Below are 20,115 nucleotides of genomic sequence, written 5' to 3' on the forward strand. Positions count from 1 at the left end.
AAAAGGAAAAGACTTCCTCTTTTTTTAGTAGTTACTGGAAGGGGACAAACTTAGAAAGGGGTAAGGAAAAAGAGTGTTCTTCTCTGGCAACTTTAGAAAGCAGAAGAAGAATATTCTGGGGTGTTAAGTGCTTAAGTTTAAGTAGCTTTGTTTCCCACCCAGTCCAAGCATTCAGTGAAAAACCAGCCAGAAAGAACATAGCAGCAGATAAGGCCTTAATAAATATGAAACTGGTTGTGTCTTCCTAGGACCTGAACTCAATTACAATCACCAACAGGGCTCCAGTGCACAGGGCTGCTACCTGATAAGCTAATCATGTTAGGATGGACCCCACAAGACTCAACTATGTGAATGGACTCTTTTGGTTCCAGCTGGAAGGGAAATGATAGCACTTCCTCCTACTTCGGCAACCACACTGCTCCAGACCTGCAGCGTTCGTTCCTCTCATGGGTTTGTGGCTGCTGAGTACTGTGGTCTCAGGCTGCATATCCAGAAAGGGTAGAGGACAGACTCAGCCTTTCTAGCAGTTCCCTCAATTCCTTGTCTCAGAGTAGTTGGCGGACAGTAAGACCATGGCATGCATGAAGAGGGACATCTCAGCAATTTTAGGCTACAGGAAAGCTGTGGCCATTCTTCCAGATGAATTTGGAACCAGTCTTCAACAAGGTGGGTGGAATCCACACCGGGGAGATAGCAAACCAATTTTACTTCCTGAGCAGTCAGAAGGCTGATCTCATCTTTTCAAAGCTTTGTCTAGCTGGTGAAGGAAAGTGGTGTGTTTATTCAGATGGTATCTCAGGAAAACAGAGGGTAGGCAAGGTGTGAGAAGCATGGCCTGGCTCAAGGCTTTCATGTGTGGAACAGGAAGATAAGTCATGTCCAGGGGATAGACAGAAAAACATTTCTTCAAAAACAGCAGATCATTTATACCTGGATGAGCACCATTCTGAACCTTGGTGCACAGCTGTGTAAAATGCCACTGGAGAGTCGTATTTGAGAGCAAAGGGATGGCTTTTTCCAAGCAATTGAGAATCATTGGATGGGACTGCTTTCATTGAGCATGGTAGTTGTCCAAGAATTCCAGCTGCTGCTTTGAGGTCCAGAAATGCTGGAACAGCAGTTGCCCAGGGGACAAGTACATCAGCAGGAAGACCAGGCAATTGGGGTGGAAATGATGCCCAGGAAAAGACATTTGGTGACATCTTGTCAAAACTGTCTCAAATGTTTCATGTCCCTGTATGAAAGCTGATGAAACATTAATTTTTTCTGGGATATAAATGCCTTTATTCTTCTAGCCTTTTTTGCATCAGCCAAAAGCACTTGAAATCCCTTTGCCATGGCCTAAGAACTGGTCCCAGTGACTTTCATTCTTGCCTGGTTTTTATCTTTCACAAAGGCTGAATACACATGGGGGAAAGCAACTCTCCAAGAAGTGATTATACTTCTCATTAACCACCTTTGTCTTGGCCACCAAATGTGCTCTTCACATCTAGCTTTGGGGAGATACGGAGCCTGGAAGGTCTAGGAGGCTCCCAGGCTGGGCTTGGGCACCCAGGCTGCAGCTGCAGGGAGAAGGGTCCCAGGGGAACGGGCTGCATCACCCAGAGAGAGAGAGAGATGAGTCTCCAGTAGACCCTGGACATCGCCATCTTAACACGGCAGGAGGGAGAAAAGAGGCCGTCCTGGGGTCAAAAGTCACTGAGAGGTCGCAAGTCCCTTTGCCCACTCACCTCCCGTGAAAGAGAATTGGTGCCCCCAGTTCTCCCAGCACTGTTTCTTTAAACTGCTTGGCTCTGGTCCAAGGAGGGAGATGGGAAAAGCTAGAGCTCATTGGGAGCACCCCAGGTCAATTTTTTTTAATAAATATTCATGCAAAAAATTTAAAATAAAACATTGGCAAGGAGATTCTAGTAATTTATCACAAAGATTATACACTATGCAATAAAGGAACGGTACAATATTAAGAAAACTGTTAGCATAATTAACCATATCAATAACAAAGCAATAAATACCATATGATTATATGAATAGATGCAGAAAAAGCTTTCAACATAATGCAACACCCCATTCCTAGAATAAACAATAGAAATCATAGGAATAAATAGAACTTTTCTTAAAATGGTAAGATCTATCTAAAACTTAATTAAACATTGATAATGGAAGTAAATTAGAAGCCTTTCTAATAAGATCGGGGGTGAAGCAAGGATGTCATTATCACCATTATTATTTAACATTATACTAGAAATATTAGTTACAGAAAGAAGACAAGAAAAAATTGATGGAACAAGATAGGCTATGTGGAACCAATGATCACTTTTTGCAGATGACATGATGCTATAATTAGGGAACCCTAGAGAATAAAAAATTATTCAAAACAATTAAGAACCTGAGTGTGGAACCAAGAGGGCAAAGAAGAGGCAGCAACTCCCCTGAGCTCTCCCCTAAACCCCTCCAAACACCTTTAAATAATGCCAAAAAACAATTCTTGGAGAAGCAAAACTGATAAAAGGATGGAGTGAAATAATTTTCCAGCCAAAGACAACTTAGAAGGTCAGGAGGAAAGGTATGTTGCACCTGGGTGAGAGTAAAGCACAGTCCAGCAAAGGACGCACCAGCATGGACCCAGCCCCAGCAAACCCAGAGCAGGCCATGGGAACCACCAAATCAGCAGCAGCAGCAGCAGCTGCTTCAGGAGCTCTGAGTCCACAGATGGGAAGGTGGTCGAACAAGTGGTCAGACAGACGATCACAGGGGTCTCTTTGCTAGCACTGAGGCAGAACTCTGTTGCTTTGTCCATACTCGGATACAGGTCACAGTCCTGGGAGGCAGTCCCAGGGCAAGGAGGAGCACAGGCACACCAGAGCTTGCAGCCACAGTGGAACAGGAACCCTCTTCACAGTTCCAGGGCAGCAAAGAGTGCTTATGGTCATTAACAGATCAAGAGAGTAGTAACCCCACCTCTTCTTAGATCATACCACCTTGGAAGAAGTGAAAACTGACAGATCCCTAGAAGTATCTCTGAAAACAGCTACACAGAATCCCTGAAGCTTGGAACAGTACCCCCTTCACTCCAGAAGCAGAGTCCCACTTTAGCATGGAGTTAAAAGTCAAGAAATAGGCTAAGGGTACTTCTGGGAGTCAAGATGGCAGAGTAAGAAGTATGTTGATCTCACTCTCCTTTATCAACCTCTGAAAGCCCAGAAAATAGGAAAAGCTCTGGAACACCACAGCCAGAAGAAAGACAACATGCAGCAGTCTTGTAGCCTGGGAAGCTTGGGAGATTAACAAGAAAGGTCCCTCTCATTCTCGTGACAGGACAAAAGGCATCTCAGCAAGCCAGCAGCAAGCCACACCTCAGCAAACCGGGGAGAGATCCTGAGCCCCAGGGTAGTGGAGCAGGCAAGTGCCAACATCAGGGCATCATCCCCTCCCCACTTTCCCTTTCCCCCCAGGGTCTTGGCACAGGCAGGAGAACCTATAGACTCCAGCTCAGAAAACCACCACGTATGTTGGGGGCAGGCATTCTTCAGCAGCCAAACCTCCCAATATTTCAGTACAAGTCCAGGAAGCACAGGTCCAGGAGGCACAGCTCCAGGCAGGCATCCTCCTGTGGTCAAGTCTTCAAGTGTTTCTTTTTTTTCAATTATTAATTTATTTTTAGTGTTCACATTCATTTCCATAAAATTTTGAGTTACAAATTTTCTCCCCATCTTTCTCCTCCCTCTTAGCCCGAGATGGCATGTATTCCTATTGCCCTTTTCCCCAGTCTTCCCTCTCTTCTATCACCCCACTCCTCCCCTTGCCCCCTACCCCCTTACTTTCTTGTGGGGCAAGATAGATTTCTACACCCCATTACCTGTATACCTTATTTCCCAGTTGCATGTAAAAACAATTTTTAACATTTGTTTTTAGAACTATGAGTTCCAAATTCTCTCCCTTCTTCCTTCCCCATACACTTCTCCTTGAGAAGGCAAGCAATTCAATATAGGTTATACATGTATTATTATGCAAAACACTTCCAAAATAGTCATGTTGTGAAAGACTGACATGTATTTCCCTCCATCCTATCCCATCCCACATTTATTTTTCTCCTTTGACACTGTCCTTTTTCAAAAGTGTTTGCTTCTGACTACCCCCTCCCCCAATTTGCTCCCTTCTATCATCCCCCTCTCTTATCCCCTTCCCCCCTACTTTCCTGTAGAGTAAGATAGGTTTCTGTACCCAACTGAGTGTGTATGTTATTCCCTCTTTAAGCCAAATCCAATGAGAGTAAGGTTCACTCATTCCCTTTCACCTCCCCCCTTTCCTTCCATTATAACAGTTTTTTCTTGACTCTTTTATATGAGATAATTTACCCCATTTTATCTTTCCCTTTCTCCTTCTCCCAATATATTCCTCTCTCACCCCTTAATTTTATTTTTTAGATATCATCACTTCATATTCACCTCACCCTGTGCCCTTGTCTATATATATCTATATATATATGTATATGTATATATACACACACATACATATATATACATACACATATATACATATATATGTATGTATGTATGCATGTATATTCCCTTCAACTACCCTAATACTGAGAAAGGTCTCATGAGTTACAAATATCATCTTTCCATGTAGAAATGTGAACAGTTCAACTTTAACAAGTCTCTTATGATTTCTTTTTCCTGTTTACTTTTTCAAGGTTCTCTTGATTCTTGTATTTGAAAGCCAAATTTTCTATTAAGCTCTGGTCTTTTCATCAAAATGCTTGAAAGTCCTCTTTTTCATTGAAAATCCATTTTTCCCCTGAAGTATTATACTCAATTTTGCTGGGAAGGTGATTCTTGGTTTTAATCCTATTTCCTTTGACCTCTGGAATGTCATATTCAAAGCCTTTCAATCCCTTAACATAGAAGCTGTTAGATCTTGTGTTATCCTCATTGTGTTTCCACAGTACTCAAATTGTTTCTTTCTAGCTGCTTGCAATATTTTCTCCTTGACCTGGGAACTCTGGCATTTGGCTACGATATTTCTAGGAGTTTTCCTTTGGGGATCTTTTTCAAGAGGTGATTGGTAGATTCTTTCCATTTCTATTTTACCCTGTGGTTCTAGAATATCAGGATAGTTTTCCTTGATAATTTCTTGAAAGATGATGTCTAGGTTCTTTTTTTTTTGATCACAGCTTTCAGGTAGCACAATAATTTTTAAATTATCTCTCCTCAATCATTCATTCAGTAGTTTTTCCAATAAGATATTTCACGGTCTTCCATTTTTTCATTCTTTGGGTTCTATTTTATAATTTCTTGATTTCTCATAAAGTTATTAGCATCCATTTGCTCCATTCTAATTTTTAAGGAATTTTTTTCTTCAGTGATCTTTTGGACCTCCTTTTCCATTTGACCAATTCTGCTTTTTAAAGCATCCTTCTCCTCATCGGCTTTTTGGACCTCTTTTGCCATTTGGGTTAGTCTATTTTTAAGGTACTATTTTTTTTATATATTTTGGGTCTCCTTTAGCAAGCTGTTGGTTTGTTTTTCATGATTTTTTTTGCATCCCTCTCATTTCTTTTCCCAATTTTTCCTCTACTTCTCTTACCTGATTTTCAAAATCCTTTTTGAGCTCTTTCATGGCCTGCAACCAATTCATATTTTTCTTGGAGGCTTTTAATGTAGGATCTTTGACTTCATTGTCTTTTTCTGACTGTATGTTTTTATCTTCTTTGTCACTAAGGTAAGATTCTATAGTCTGAGTTTTTTTATGCTGTCTGCTCACCTTCTCAGACAATTACTTGACTTTTGAGCTCTTTGTCAAGGTATGACTCTCCTTCTAGAGTGCAGAGTGCTCTGATCCAAGCTTCTAGGGTTGTGGACAGATGTTTTCTGAGCTGTAAATTTTTCACCTGTAAATTTTCAGTTCTTCTGAAGTGGTATGATCCAAGGAGAGGTGTTTACTCCTCTCCTGGCCTGTTCTCTGGTCTGTGAGTGACCTCAAGCACTCTTTTCTACCTCGGAACTGTTAGGATGGCTCCCTCTCCACAGACATCAGAAGCTCTGCCACACCAGCATTCCTCCTCATCCCAGGACTGCCACCTAAGACTATGACCCAGATCCAAGAAGGGCAAAGCAAGAGAATCTTGCTTCAGGTCCAGCAAAGAGATCCCTGCACTCCCACTCTCATCAGCCACTTGATTCCCCCACCACCTGGAGGCCTGGAGCTCTGGAAGCAGCTGCTACCACTGCTGCTACTGCCTCTGCTGCAGCCACCTCTACCTCTCCAGAGCTGGGGCTGGACTGTGCCTTTTTATCACCGAGGTCCAACAGAGTTTTCCCACTGACCTGCTCAGTTGTTTTTGGCATTTGTGGGCTGAGAAGTCTGGAAACTGCTACAGCTCAGTGATTCAGTGCCCTGAGGCCTGCTCCACCCAGTATGCTCCAGCCTGGTGGGTACTGGTGTGGCCCATGCTGGGCTGCACTCCACTCCCAGCCTAGTGCAATAGACCCTTCCCAGTGACCATCCAGGCCGTGTAGGCCTGACGACTTGTTTCACTCTATCATTTCGTGGGTTCTGTAGCTCTAGAATTTGTTTAGAGTCATTTTTTACAGGTGTTTGGAGGGATTTGAGAGAGAACTGAAGCAAGTCCCTGCTCTTACTCCACCAGTTTGGCTTCACCCTCTCCCCCTTCCAGTGCTTCAAAGCAGCACAGGAGATCAGGCATCCTTTGGGGGCCAGACCTTCTCCCCCCAGCCTAGAGCTTCAGTGTTGGTGACTCTAGCTCAGCACCAGGTAAGCTGCCATACCCCCAGAGCCTCAAGCTGCTAGCACCTGAGGTCCCAGGACACAAAACCAGTGACCAGGTGCCAGATTCCCAGCACAAGAAGCTTGGGTCAGTGCCCTCTGCACTCCAGCAGAAGAGCTCAACTTTAAAAGTCAGGAAACAGGCAAATATCAGGAACAAAAAGCAGAAAGGGATGATAACCACAGATTCTTATGATAGGTACAGGGAAGATCAAGGCACAAATTCAGAAGGAAACAACATTGTCAATATACCAACATCTGAAACCTCAAAGGGTAATATGAACTGGTCTCAATCCCAAAAAGCCTTGGAAGAGCTCAAGAAGGATTTGAAAAATCAAATAAGAGAGGTAGAAGAAAAATTGGTAAAAGAAATGAAAGGTATGCAAGACAGAGTAAATAGCTTGGAAAAGGAAGGACAAAAAATGACTAAAGAAAACAACTCCTGAAAAAAGTAGAGTTGTCCAAATGGAAAAGGAGATACAAAAGCTAACTGAAGAAAACAATTCACTACAAATTAGAACTGGGCAACTGGAATCTAATGACTCTATGAGACATCAAGAATCAGTTAATAAAAAGAATGAAAAAGTAGAAGAAGACATAAAATGCCTCATTGGAAAAAAAACTGACCTGAAAACAGATGCAGGAGAGATAATTTAAAAATTGTCAGTCTACCTGAAAGTCATGATGAAAAAAAGAGCCTGGCCAGCAGGTTTCAAGAAATCATCAAAGAAAACTGCCTCAAGGCCCTAGAACCAGAAGGTATAATGTCATTGAAAGAATCCACCAATCACCTCCTGAGATCCCAAATTGAAAAAGCCAAGGAATATTGTAGTCAAATTCCAAAATTATCAGGTCGAAGAGAAAATACTGCAAACAGCCAGAAGGAAACCATTTAAATATCATTAAACCACAGTCAGGATTATGAAGGACCTTGCAGCTTCTACATTAAAGGATCAGGGCTTAGAAAAGATATTCCATAAGGCAAAGGAACTTGGATTACAACCAAGGATCAACTACCCAGTGAAATAGACATTAAATGAAATAGAGGACTTTCAAACCTTCCTGATGAAAAGACCAGAGCTCAACAGAAAATTTGATCTTCAAATGCAAGTCTCAAGAGAGAATAAAAAGGTAAACAGGAAAGAAAAAGACAACAACCTGTTATTAACAAGGGCAAACTACTTACATCCCTACAAGGGAAGACGATATCTTGAGAACTGTACTTTATTATGACATTTAGAAGGGGCATACATAGACAGAGGGTGTGGGTATAAGTTGACTTTGATGTGATAATAAAAAATCTACTGAAGTGGTAAAAAGGGATTGTACTGGGAGAAGAGGAAAGGAAGAGGCAGAAAACTATAAATTATATCACACGAAGAGGCACAAAGGTCTATTACAGTAGAGGAAAAGAAAGGAGGGAGATGAGCATTGTTTGAAACTTACTGTCATCAGATTTGGCTCAAAGAGGGAATAACATAATCAGTTAGGTATAGAAACCTAACTTACCCTACAGGAAGTAAGAGGGGAAAGGGGAAAGAAAAGGGAAGGGGTCGATAGGAGGGAGGGAAGAAGTAGTAAGGGAAAAGGGGAGGAAAAAGGAGGGGGATGATAGAAGGGAAGGCAGATTGAGGGTGGTGGTGGCTTAAAACAAAACTCTAGTGAGGAGGGAAAGGGAGAAAGGAGAGCAAAAAGCATAAACAGGAGGGAAATAGGATGGAGAGAAAGACACAGATAGTAATCATAACTATGAGTGTGAATGGAATGAACTCTCCCATAAGATGGAAGCAGATAGCAAAGTGAATTAAAAACCATAATCTTACAATATGTTGTTTACAAAAAACACATTTGAAGCAGAGGGATATACACAAAGCCGAAGTAAAAAAAGCAGTGGTAATAATTCTGATCTGAGACAAAGCAAAAGCAAAAGCAAAAATAGATCTAATAAAAGAGATAAGGAAGGAAACTACATCATGCTAAAAGGCACCATAGATAATGAAGTAATATCAATATTAAACATATGTGCACCAAGTGGCATAGCATCCAGATTCTTAGAGGGGAAGCTAAGGGAGTTACAGGAAGAAATAGACAACAAAATTATACTAGTGGGGGACCTCAACCTCCCTCTCTCAAAACTAGATAAATCTAACCACAAAATAAACAAGAAAGAAGTTAAGGAGATGAATAAAATTTTAGAAAAGTTAGATATGGTTGACCTTTGGAGAAAAATGAATGGAGATAGAAAGGAATATACATTTTTCTTGGCAGTATATGGCACCTACACAAAAACTGACCATGTATTAGGGCACAAAAAGCTCACAATCCAAAGCAGAAAGGCAGAAATATTAAATCCATCCTTTTCAGATCATGATACAATACAAATAATATGAAATAAAGGGCCATGGAAAGATAAACTAGAAATCAATTGGAAACTAAATAATCTAATCCTAAAGAGTGAGTGGGTCAAGCAACAAATCATATAAACAATCAATAACTTTATCCAAGAGAATGACAATAATGAGAAAACTTACCAAAACTTATGGGATGTAGCCAAAGCAATTCTTACAGAAAGTTTAATAACTCTAAATGGTTACATAAATAAAATAAAGAGGAGATTAATGAATTGGGAATGCAACAAAAAAGCTAGAAAAAGAACAAATTAGAAGTCCCCCATTAAATACCAAATTAGAAATTCAGAAAACCAAAGGACAGATTAATAAAATTGAAATTAAAAACCTATATAATAAATAAAACCCAGAGCTGGTTTTATGAAAAAAAAATAATAAAATAAAAAAACCTGTGGTTAATTTTATTAAAAAAAAAAGAAAAAAGAAAACCAAATTATCAGTATCAAAATTGAAAAGGGTTCATTCACCACCAATGAAGATGAAATTAAAACAATAATTAGGTGCTATTTTGCCCAACTCTATGCCAATAAGTTTGATAATCTTAGTAGAATGGATGAATATTTACAAAAAAATATAAATTGCATAGATTAACAGAAGAGGAAATAAAATACTTAAATAACTCCTTCTCAGAAAAATAAATCAAACAGGCCATCGATGAACTCCTTAAGAAACAATCTCCTGGCACAGATGGATGTAGAAGTGAATCTATCAAGCATTCAAAGAACAATTAATTCCAATACTATATAAACAATTTGGAAAAATAGGAGATGGAGTCCTAAGAAATTTTTTATGTTACAAATATGGTGCTGATACCTAAACTGGGAAGAGCCAAAACAGATAAAAAGGATTATAGACCAATTTCCCTAATGAACATAGATGCAAAAATTTTAAATAAAATATTAGGAAAACTATTACATCAACTTATCTCAAGGATAACACACTATGACCAGGGAGAGTTTATACCAGCAATGCAGGGCTGGTTCAATATTAAGAAAACTATCAGCATAACTGACCATATCTACAACAAAACTAAGAGAAATTATATTATTATCTCAATAGATGCAGGAAAAGTTTTTGACAAAATACAATACCCAGTCCTGTTAAAAACACTAGAGAAAATAGGAATAAATGGAATCTTCCTTAAAATGATAAGTAGCATCTATCCAAAACCATGAGCAAGCATTATAAGTAATGGAGATAAACCAGAAGCATTTCCAATAAGATTGGGAGTGAAACAAGGATGTCCATTATCACCACTGTTATTCAATATTGTACTAGAAATGTTAGCTTAAGCAAGAAGAGAAGAAAAATAAATTGAAGGAATGAGAATAGGCAAAGAAGAAACAAAGCTATCACTCTTTGCAGATGATATGATGATATACTTAGAGAATCAAGTAAAAATTACTTGGAATAATAAATTTAGCAAAGTTGCAGGATATAAAATAAACCCACACAAATCATCAGCATTTCTATATATTATTAACAAAGCCTAATACTGAGATAGAAAAAAATTCCATTTAAAGTTACTGTAGACATTATAAAACATTTGGGAGTCTACCTGCCAAAACAAACCCAGGAACAATATGAACACAATTACCAAACACTTTGCACACAAATAAAGTCAGATCTAAATATTTGGAAAAATAGAGAAAAACTTGTGAAGAGAAATGAGAGTGATGCAAGAAAATCATGGAAAAAGAGTCAACAGTTTGGTAATGCAGATAGAAAAAATACTGGAGAAAATAACAACTTACAGAACAGAATAGGCCAAACAGTAAAAGATGTACAAAAATCCGATGAGAAGAATGACTTAAAAAGCAGAACTAGCCAAATGGAAAAAGTGGCACAAAAATTCACTGAAGAACATAATTCCTTAAAAAAAGAACTGAGCAAATAAAAGTTAATGACTTTATGAGCAATCCAAAAACAATAAAACAAAACCAAAAGAATAAAAAAAGTAGAAGACAATATGAACTACTTCACTGGAAAAACAACTGACCTGGAAAATAGATCCAGGAGAGATAATTTAAGAATTTTTGGACTACCTGAAAGCTACAATAAAAAAAGAGCCTAGACATCAGATTTCAAGAAATTATCAAGCAAAACTGCCTTGATATTCTAGAACCAGAGGATGAAATAAAAATGGAAAGAATCCACCAATCACCTCCTCAGAGTAATCCCAAAATGAAAACTCCCAGGAATATTATAGACAAATTCCAGAGCTCTCAGGTCAAGGATAAAATATTGCAAGCAGCCAGAAAGAAACACCTCAAGTATTGTGGAGCTACAGTCAGGATAACACAAGATTTAGCAGCTATTAAATTAAAGGATTACAGAGCTTGGACTATGACATTCTGGAGGGCAAAGGAAGTAGGATTACAAATAATTATCACCTACCCAGCAAAACTTCAGGGGTAAAAATATATATTCAGTGAAACGAGGACTTTCAAGCATTCTTGATGAAAAGACCAGGCTGAAAAGAAAATTTGATTTTCAAATGCAAAACTCAAGAAAACCATAAAAAGGTAAACAGAAAAGGGATATCATACGGTACATAGTAAGGTTAAACAGTTTACATTCCTACATGAGAAGGTAACTCATAACTCATAAAACCTTTCTCATTATTAGGGCAATTGGAAGAGTATATATAGACACAGGGCACAGATGTGCATTGAATACGAAGGGATGATATCTAAAAAACTAAAATTAAAGGATGAGAGAGGAATGTCCTGAGGTAAAGGGAGAAGGAGAGGTAGAATGGGGTAAATTACCTCACATAAAAGAGTGAAGAAAAACCTTTTACAGTGGTGGGGAAGAGGGGGGAAGTGAGTGAACCTTACTCTTATCAGGATTGGCTCAAAGAAGGAATAACACACACACTCAACTGAGTATAGAAATCTATCTTACCGTACAGAAAGTAGGTATGGAAGGGGACAAGAGAATGGGGCAAGGTGATAGAAGCAAGGATAGGTTGGGGGAGGGGATACTCAAAAGCAAAACACTTTTGAGGAGGGACAGAGTGAAAGGAGAGAGAGAATAGAATAAATGGGGGGAAGAAACAGAATGGAGGGAAATACTATTAGCAATAGTAACTATTTAGTTAATAGTATATATATATATACACACATATATATATTGCTACATATATATGTACTATAAATGCTATATATATAATATAATAGTAAAATACTTTTGAAGAAAGTTTCTCTGATAAGTGACCTATTTCTCAAATGTGTAGAGAATTGAGTCAAATTTATAAAAATATGAACCATTCCCCAAATGATAAATGATAAAAGATATGAAGTTTTCAGATAAAGTGATAAAAGCTATCTATAGCCATATGAAAAAAATACTCTAACTCACTATTGATTGGAGAAAGTCAAATTAAAACTATTCTAAGGGACTACCTCATACCTATCATATTGGCTAATAGGACAGAAAAGGAAAATTATGAATGTTGGAGGGAATATGGGGAAAATGAGACATTTTAGTGAACTGTGAACTGATTCAGCCATTATGTAGAACAATTTAGAACTATACTCAAAGGATTATAAAACCATGTATACCCTTTGACCTAGCAATACCACTATTAGGTCTGTATCCCAAAAGTGATAAAAACAAAAACAAAAAGGAAAAGGACCTCTATGTACAAAAATATTTATAGCAGTTCTTTTCTGGGGGCAAAGAATTGATAATTGAGGGGATGTCCATCAATTGGGAAATGGCTGAACAAGCTGTGGTATGTAATTATGATGGAATACTATGTACTACAAGCAATGATGAGCAGGATGCTCTCAGAAAAACCTGGAAAGACTGGCAGGCTGATGCAAAGTGAAATGTACTATGTACAAAGGAAGAACAGTAAGATGATCAGCTGTGAATGACTTTACTGTTCTCAGCAATACAGTGATCCAAGACAACTCTGATACGATAAAAAATGCTATCCATCCCCAGAGAAAGAACTTATGGTGTCTAAATATGGATTGAAGCTTACTTTTTTTTACTTTATTTTTCTTGAGGCTTATTTTTGTCTATGCTTTCTTTCACAATATGACTAATACAGAAATGTTTTGCATGACTACACATGTATAATCTTTATTGAATTTCTTGCCTTCTCAGTGAGGGGATGGTGGTGGGGTGGGAGGAAGGGAGAGAATTTGGAACTCAAAGTTTTTCAAATGAATGTTAAAAATTGTTTTTGCATGTAACTGTGGGAAAATAAAGTACTAAATAAAGTCAGAAAAAAAACTATTAACAACTTAACATTGAAGGATTAAAATAAACTTACACAAATCACCAGCATTTCTATGCATTAATAATAAAAAAGAGGCAGAAAGATAAATTACATTTAAAATAATTGTAAACAGAATAAAATACTTGTGAGTCTACCTGCCAAGAAACAGAAGACTGTATGAACATAATTGCAAAGCACATTTAACACAGAGACAGATCTACATTATTGGAGAAATGTTAATTTCTTATGGTAGGCCAAAATAATAAAATTAAAACGTTAATATTACTTAACCAATCAAAACTGTGAATTACTTTACTGAACTAAAAATCATAATAATGAAATTCATGTGGAGGAACAAAAGGTTGACTATTAAGGGACTCAATGAAAAAAATGTGAAGGAAGGTGGACCAGCAAAATTAGATCTCAAACTACCTTGTTATTACTGCATTACATTTGGCATCATAAATAGGATCGCAAGGTCTATGGTCTCTATTTAGAGGTAGAAGGGCTTTAGAGGAAGAAATGGTTATCCTAGTAGGGGATGATGTAACTTATTCCTCACTAGCAAGGGAATGGTCTCAAGGCACTGGTTTGTGTGAGGACTGGAAACAGAAGCTGCAGAGAGGAGGACCTAGAGATTTGGAACGATGTCTGAGAGAAGTTACTGTTGAGCCAGGAAAGGAAATGCGAACAGCAATTTCTAGACAAGGCTGGATTTTACTCATAGCCTATTGTATTATATATGAAACCAGGGACAGACTATTATGAGAGAGAACTCAGACTCAAGACAGTTATTGAAACATCTGCTAACTCAAATGAAAATACTTCTCCTATACCACAGCAAGATGGGGAATCTCAGGTGGTAGAACAACAGATTGTTGTTTCCAGAATCTAATAAGCTGAGATGAACTCTTGACCTCCTTGACTCCCTCTGCCTTCTAGCTGAATTTACAGTAAAGTTATTAGATTCTGGAAACATACCACAAAGTATCATCTCTTGCCTCAGCTTCTGGCATTGTATCTTCCTGTCTAGAGTCTCTCCCCCTGTTACCAGGGTAATCAGACTGGCTGCTAGACTCAACCTGGTCGAGGCAAGAGATGATACTTTGTGGTATGATGCTACTCCTGAGCCACAGAATGTTACAGTATCATACCAGACTTCTCAACCAGAAGTGCGCCCCAAACAGTGATGGAGGCAAGAAATGCAGGATAATAAGATTGTGTTCAGGAAGGTTTTAGAAGATTTTAAACAGTAGGAAATCAAATATATCTTGAATAGATTCACCCAGAGAATGAGAGAATTATTAATATCTTGGTTGGTGAGAATCAGTAATGAAGGGACCACAGGAGTGTCTGTCATATACTGCGGATTGTATGAGGTTCATAAGTATTCATCAGAATTCTTTTGTACAGCAAGTTTTTAGGGATTATAATTTGCAAAGGGGTAACCAAACAACCAATTTGTTGGGCTTTGGCTGCTGCAGGCTGTAATGCTGATGCTATGTGGCCTACTGCACATAGACCCTGGCATTCAATAAGGGAATGTATGAGAAAGTTAAAGGAGGAGATAGTGAAGACTGCTATTATGATAAGGAATGCTGAGGTTTATTATGAAACTCCTTTGGGAGTCTCTCATAGGAATTTGATAGTTAAAACTCCCCACTTATAAACAAGTAATCCTGACTCTGCTAATTGCAGAAGTAGGAAACCCTCTTTCAGAGGTGCTGGATAAGATTTCATAGTTAAGTGACTTAGGAGACTAGGGAAAAATAAATTTCCTCGAGTGAGAAGGGTAAATATTCAACGGATTCAACATCAGAATAAAATGATAAGAAAAGAAATGTTTACTGCTCTATTGAAGCAGGGGTAGATTTTAGAAGAATAGATGGCATTCCAACTAATGAGCTATTAAAAATGTGCCAAGATAAGGGACTTACTAGCAAAAGAAACAGAGAAGTAAGAACTGCCCCTACAAATCCTACAGATCTTGAACCCTTGTATCCAAGTGAGTCACACCTTCAAGGAGACTAGGGAATAGGCCGAGCCCCAGCTCAGATTAAAGAAACACACAGATGGGATTACAGACTCTATATTAATCTAAATAAATATTGGAAAAATTGATCAAGTACTATAACTAGGGTACTGACAGACACTGGGCCAGAGGCCACCTTGATTTGTGGAAACCCTGATAAATTTAAGCATGGAACTCCTATTACCATAACAGTACTAGGAGGGGCTGAAATATCAGCCAAACAAGTGAAAACTGATGATGATAATTGGACAATTGCCTAAGAAAGAATATACCATGTTCATTGTATCTATTCTTGAATACATCATCAGACTAGAAATATTGAAAGGTATGACTCTGAATTTGCCTGATGGGAGATATCAAATCTGCGGTAAGGAAGACAGGAGTTAATATAGTTTTAGTGGGAAAAGTAAAAATGGACCCAATCACTTTACCTGAGCCTTCTAAAGTAATTACTTTGAAGCAGTATCATGGGTCAGGTGGGCAAGACGAAATTGCCAATAGTATAAAGGAATATGTTGAAGCAGGAGTGTTAGTCCCTACAACCACTCGATGGAATAATCCTGTATGGCCAGTATGAGAGTCAGATGGAACATGGAGAATGACCGTGGATTATAGACAATTGAATAAAGTGACTCTTCCCTTGTATGCTACTGTTCCAGATACTGTTATCTTAATAGAAAGAATCCAGAAATATGATGGAACTTGGTACACAGTTATTGATTTGGCCAATGCTTTCTTTATGATCCCAATAGACTCCAAACGATGAGACCAGTTTGCTGTCACGTGGCAGGGTTGACAATATACTTTTACCCAATTTCTACAAGGATATCTGCATAGCCTATTTGTCATAGGATGGTGGCTGAACATTTGGATGAAATGAAGTTACATGGTATACAGCTTACCCACTATATAGAAGATATTTTGCTACAGGGAGAAAATGTAAAAGAAGTGGAGAAGGATTTGATACTTTTAATTGAGCATATAAAAAGCAAAGGATGGGAAATTAACCCTGCAAAGATTCAAGGTCCAGCTAAAACTGTAAAGTTTTGGGGTATACAATGGAATAAAGGACTGTGAGAAATTCTCTCACAAGCTTGACAAAAGATTCAAGATTTTCCTATCCCCACCAATAAGAAGGAGGCACAAAAGTTCATAGGACTGTTTGGATATTGGAGACACCACATTCCACATCTTGGACAGATTTTGAAACTCCTATATAAAGTTACCAGGAAAAAATATGAATTTGACTGGGGACTTGAATAGAGTAAAGCTTTTGAAGAAGCCAAATGGACATTTTGACAATTATCATCTACATTGTTATTATTGCATTACTGATACACCATGATCTATCCACAGGGCCATCTAGTTGTCCAATGAGCACAGGATCTAGTGTTTGACAAACACAAAGATGCCAGCTATTGGGTGAAGAATACACTATTTTACAAAAACTGCTGGAAAAAACTAGAAAGTAGTCTGGCAGAAACTAGGCACAAACCAACATCTCATACTACATACAAGATAACCTCAAAACAATCACATGATTTAGACATGAAAGGACAGCAAATTAGAGGAACATTGGTAAATAAATTAGGGGGAGCAAGGAAGAAGTTACCTGTCATATCTATGGATATATGAACAAACAAGAGATAAGAAGTTCATGGGAGGTAAAATGGATCATTTTGATTAAACAAAATCAAACAAAATCAATGCAACCAAAAATAGAAGAAAAGCAAGATACAGTCAAATCTATAAATGATCAAAGGATATAAACAGGCAGTTTTCAGAGAAAGAAATCAAAGCTATCAAGAGTCATATGAAAACATGTTCTAATGATTAGAGAAATGCAAATTAAAACACCTCTGAAGTACCACCTCACAGTGATTAGACTGGCTAAGATTACAGAAAAGGAAAATGACAAATGCTGGAGAGTTGTGGGAATTGGAAGGGATTGGTACCATAATGCATTGTTAGTGCAGCTATGAACTAATCCAACCACTACAGAGAACAATTTGGAACTATGCCCAAAAAGCTATAAAACTGGGCCTAACCTTTGACCCAGCAGTACCACTATTATGTCTATACCTCAAGGAAATCAAAGAAAAAGGAAAGTAATCTATATATACACAAATATTTATAGCAGCTCTTTTTATTGTGACAAAGAATTGGAAACTCAGGGGATTAATTGGGGAATGGTTGAACAAATTATAGAATACGAATGTGATGTAATACTATTGTGTCAGAAAAAAATAATGAAAGGGATGGTCTCAGAAAAATCTGGGAGATTTATATGAATTGATGCACAGTGAAGTGAGCAAAACCAAGAGAACAATCTAGACAGTAATAACAATATTGTAAAGACAATTCTGAAAGACTTAGTAACAATCATCAATACAATGATTTACCACAGTTTCAAATAACTCAGGATAAAACAAATTATCTGCCTTTAGATAGGATGAACTCAGAGTGCATATTATAGTACATTTTTTCCTCCATTTTCTTGCTTCTTCATCTTTTTTTTGGAACATGGCTAATGTGGAAATATATTTTGCCTTACTTCATTTTTATAATGGGTAGCATATTTCTTACCTTCTCAATTTGTAGGGGAAGTAGGAAGGGAGGGAGAAATTTAGAAGTAAAAATAAAAAATTAAAGACATAAATAAAAAGCCACTGTGATTAGTGGGATAGAGAGTTAATCAGGGATGTTTATGTTGATTGTCTTGTGGGCCAGTTGTGGTTGTGTAACATAAATCTATAGTAGAACCAGTTGGCAATTACATTATTTTTTCTAGCTTCCTTCAGCAGCATATGTGTAAGAGCAAAGGCAAAGGATGGTGGGAGTGATCCAAGGCTGAGGCTTGGCAAGGCAAGATCAACAATATAATAACTGGGCAAAGAACTCAAGAGAAGATGACAGTGTAGTGTAGAGTGTCATTGAAGCATTTTTAAGTGTCAGAACAGGACTAAAGAAAGTTCAGAAGGAACTCAGACAAGCAGGAAAGCTCTGAAAGAAACAACGGATTTATTATATACTTTTAAAAAGGCAGTTTGCAGAGATTGATAATTCAACATGTAATCTTTTTTGTTCTGTTTCATAGATGCAAATGTTCTTTTTTTTAGTGATCATTAAATTCAGAATAAAAAAATAAAATTTAATTAAAGAGATGTCAAGCACATGATTAAAAGTCTGCCAATTCCTTGGTCTGAGATTGATTCTGCCACTGTGAGAGGCACACTTTATATCATCAAATAAGTCTTTGCACTGTATAAAAATAAATCCTATACAAATAAACAACAACAAAAAAACCTTATGGCCTCCATAATTCAGCACTTTCTTTCCAAATGTGTTTAGCTACACCAACTAATAATAATGATAATTATTATCATTATTTTATAGCATTTGCATAACATTTTACAAATATCTTATTTTATCTCCACCACAATTTTGGAAAGTATATGCTATTACTAACTCTATTTTACAGATGAAAAGACTGAAGCAGACAGAAGTTAAGCAATGTGCCCAGGATCACCTGGATATTAAGTATGTGAGGCTATGTTCGAACTCATAACTTCCTAACTTTAGGTCCAGCACGCTATCCACTACACTGCCTAGTATAATTTAGGTATTTAAGTAATATTCCATTCCTCATAAAAGCTCTCCATTTAGTTGTTCCCTTCATATTATCCTCGAAACCAGCCAACAGATTGTTTATTACACATTAAAAGATAATAATTTGACTTTTCCTTCAGAATTTCAGTGACATCATCAATTTATTAATATCTCCTACAATTTCCTCTTTTCATCCCCCCCCCCACTTTTTTCTCTCCAACCCATAAATGTATCCTTGTTCTAAGTTTATTATCTTTTCCTAACTCCCCCATTTGTAGATTCTTTCTCTATTTGTTCTACGAAACAAAGTTGACTATAGTCAAAAATAAGTTTTTCACCTACAACCTTGTGAATGTTATTCCTCATTTAAAACCCTCAAGTGTCCAAAAGAACCTTCTGTTTAGTTAGAATATACAAATCATGGCTTTAAGGGTGTGTGCTACTTAATTAGCCATAGCAGACTGAGCATTGGATTTAGAGTCAGGACACCTGAGAATAACTCCTGTCTCTAAATCTTGTTAGTTGTGTGATAACGGGCAAGGCATATCTCAGAGTTTCAGTTTCCTCATCTGCAAAATGCCAGTAATAACACTTTACCTTCTTTCCAGGGTTCTGATGAGAAAGTGTTTTGTAAACCTTAAGATGCTATGTAAATGTATTTTTTATTTTGCTTTTCTCCATTCCTTTATCTCAGGCACAAACATCTCACAATTCCTTTCATCCGTTTCTATCATACTCAGTTACTACACACCACTGGCTCAGAGAATGTACACATTCTCAAAAAGCCCAGGTTTATATCCTCCTCAACAATAATACTCAGTGGAGGGAGCCAAGATGGCCAAGTATGGGCAACAACTCAGCTGAACTCTTCCAAAATTCCCCTTTTGGTCTGTTTCTTCTTTCACAACTGTGACTAATATGGAAATATGCTTTACATGATTGCATATACCTAACCTATATTGTTCACCATTTTAGGAAGAGGGGAAGGAAAGGGAGGGAGGGAGAAAAATTTGGAACTCAAAAATCTTGTAAAAATGAATGCTAAA

The 20,115-nt window shown here is 37.7% G+C and overlaps 1 protein-coding gene and 1 pseudogene across 1 annotated transcript in view; both read right to left on the minus strand.

Annotated features, from left to right (window-relative positions):
* Positions 1 to 20,115, minus strand: part of NID2 (nidogen 2) — a 143,038-nt gene that overhangs the window by 112,237 nt on the left and 10,686 nt on the right. The window lies entirely within an intron of this gene.
* LOC118841132 lies at positions 533 to 2,618 on the minus strand (annotated as a pseudogene).

This window comes from Trichosurus vulpecula, chromosome 3 (assembly GCF_011100635.1).
Source record: "Trichosurus vulpecula isolate mTriVul1 chromosome 3, mTriVul1.pri, whole genome shotgun sequence".
NCBI lineage: Eukaryota > Metazoa > Chordata > Mammalia > Diprotodontia > Phalangeridae > Trichosurus > Trichosurus vulpecula.